Source organism: Megascapheus bottae, chromosome 4 (genome assembly GCF_031878675.1).
Source record: "Megascapheus bottae isolate mThoBot1 chromosome 4, mThoBot2.hap1, whole genome shotgun sequence".
NCBI classification, from domain to species: domain Eukaryota; kingdom Metazoa; phylum Chordata; class Mammalia; order Rodentia; family Geomyidae; genus Megascapheus; species Megascapheus bottae.
In genome coordinates this window covers 35,355,316-35,357,757 of record NC_143512.1, presented here as the reverse complement: position 1 = coordinate 35,357,757, position 2,442 = coordinate 35,355,316, and the positions used below count along the sequence as shown (strand labels likewise).

Genomic DNA, 2,442 nt, shown 5'->3' with positions numbered 1-2,442 from the left:
CTTGAGAAAAGCCAAGGACAGTGCTCAGGCTCTGAGCCCACGCCCAGGAATGGCAAAAAAAAAAACCCTATCCATATTTTAAAAGATTAATTGTATTTAAAGTGATTGGAAAAGTACAAATCCGATTTGAGAAAGCTTCATGATAAACATTTCTAGACCCAAAATATTTGGATTGGCAAGAAAGTAGAAAATAGGTTCTTACTAAAATAAAATGTTTCAGCACAGTTAGAAAAAACATTCATCAGAGATTTAAAAAAAGAACCTATAGAAGAGGAAAAATGAAGGAAAACGTTGTGTACTTGACAAGGGATTGACAATGTAAAACATAAAGAATTAAAAAAAATCCAGAACAAAATAAACAAAATACTTGAATCTGCCTTTTTCCAAAAAAAAGGAAGCCAACATATATAGGAAAAAATTACACAATATCACCACTCATCAGGTAAATGCAAATCCAAAACATAACGCGATGTTACCTCATTTGTGTGACAAAAGTATTGTCAAAACACTAAAGAAATGAGAATTACTGAGTGGAGAATCCTCGCAATTCAGCTGATAGAAGCAGCAATTAGAAAATTATTATAAATCCTTATGGAAATTTCTAAATAGAACAGAATATAACATTAGCATATGATCCAGAGATACTTCAACTGGAATATATCCAAAGGAAATACGAATAGTATTTTAAAGAAACATATGCTCAGATAATTTTCTTATTAAAAATGAGATATGAGGCGGAACATTCCAGAACGCTCGGAGAGAGGTTGGAGGAGCCGTGGCTGCCCTAGCTGCACATAGCTACGAGCTCCTTCCAGCTCCCTCACTGGTCCCAGCCCCCTCACCGGCTACAAAATGGTGAAAGAAACCACTTACTATGATGTTTTGGGAGTCAAACCCAATGCCACCCAGGCAGAATTGAAAAAAGGCTTACAGGAAACTGGCCTTGAAGTACCACCCTGATCCTAATGAGGGAGAAAGGTTTAAACATTTCTCAAGCTTATGAGGTTCTCTCTGATGCCAAGAAAAGAGAATTATATGACAAAGGAGGAGAACAGGCAATTAAGGAGGGTGGAGCAGGTAGCAGTTTTGGCTCCCCCATGGACATCTTTGATATGTTTTTTGGAGGAGGAGGAAGAATGTAGAGAGAAAGGCAAGGTAAAAATGTTGTGCATCAGCTCTCGGTTACCTTGGAAGATTTGTATAATGGCGCAACAAGAAAACTGGCTCTGCAAAAGGATGTGATTTGTGACAAATGTTTGAAAGCCGTGGTGGTAAAAAGGGAGCAGTGGAATGCTGTCCCAACTGCCGAGGTACTGGGATGCAAATACGAATTCATCCGATAACACCTGGAATGGTTCAGCAAATTCAGTTTGTGTGCATGGAGTGCCAGGGCCATGGAGAAAGGATCAGTCCTAAAGATAGATGTAAAAGCTGCAATGGAAGGAAGATAATTCGAGGGAAGAAGATTCTGGAAGTTCATATTGACAAAGGCATGAAAGATGGCCAGAAGATAACATTCCACGGTGAAGGAGACCAAGAACCAGGATTGGAACCTGAAGATATCATCATTGTATTAGATCAGAAGGACCATGCTGTTTTTACAAGAAGAGGAGAAGACCTTTTCATGTGTATGGACATATAGCTGGTGGAAGCATTATGTGCCTTCCAAAAGCCAATCTCCACTCTTGACAACAGAACCATAGTCATCACTTCTCATCCAGGTCAGATTGTCAAGCATGGAGATATTAAGTGTGTGCTAAATGAAGGCATGCCATTTTACCGACGACCATATGAAAAGGGGCGCCTAATCATTGAATTTAAGGTAAACTTTCCTGAAAATGGCTTCCTCTCTCCTGATAAACTCTCTTTGCTGGAAAAACTCCTTCCTGAGAGGAAGGAAGTGGAAGAGAATGATGAGATGGATCAGGTAGAACTGGTAGACTTTGATCCAAATCAGGAGAGATGGCGCCATTATAATGGAGAAGTGTATGAGGACAATGAGCATCACCCTACGGGTGGTGTTCAGTGTCAGACCTGGTAAAGGGGCCAGTGAATAGCGCTACTGCATTTTAAATGCAGTCAGTAGTGAATGAGTGAAGGACTGTAATCATAAGCTCACTACTTGCTATTGTTTTTGTTGTAATATTCAACTATAGTAGTGTTTTAAAGTTAAATGAAGAATAAACCCATATAAAAGCTCTGACTTTGCTCTGTATGGATGACTTCAGTGTGCAAGATGAAGTTTTAATACCTGTGAAAACTATTTTTAAAATAGCTCCTCTAGCATCTGTTAAGCTACATCTTGTAACAGATTCAGCTGTGTATGTGGACAAGTTTAAATTGAAATGCTAGTATATGTGTTGACTCTGGTATATGGCCTTTTTATCACTAATCTGTGGGGCTGAAACTTGGTGTTTGGTTAGTAATCTGAAAAAGAGAAGT

At 38.9% G+C, this 2,442-nt stretch overlaps 1 pseudogene; it reads left to right on the top strand.

The window, feature by feature from the left end:
- Positions 1-846: 846 nt before the first annotated feature.
- LOC150064258 (dnaJ homolog subfamily A member 1 pseudogene) lies at positions 847-2,041 on the top strand (annotated as a pseudogene).
- Positions 2,042-2,442: the final 401 nt, after the last annotated feature.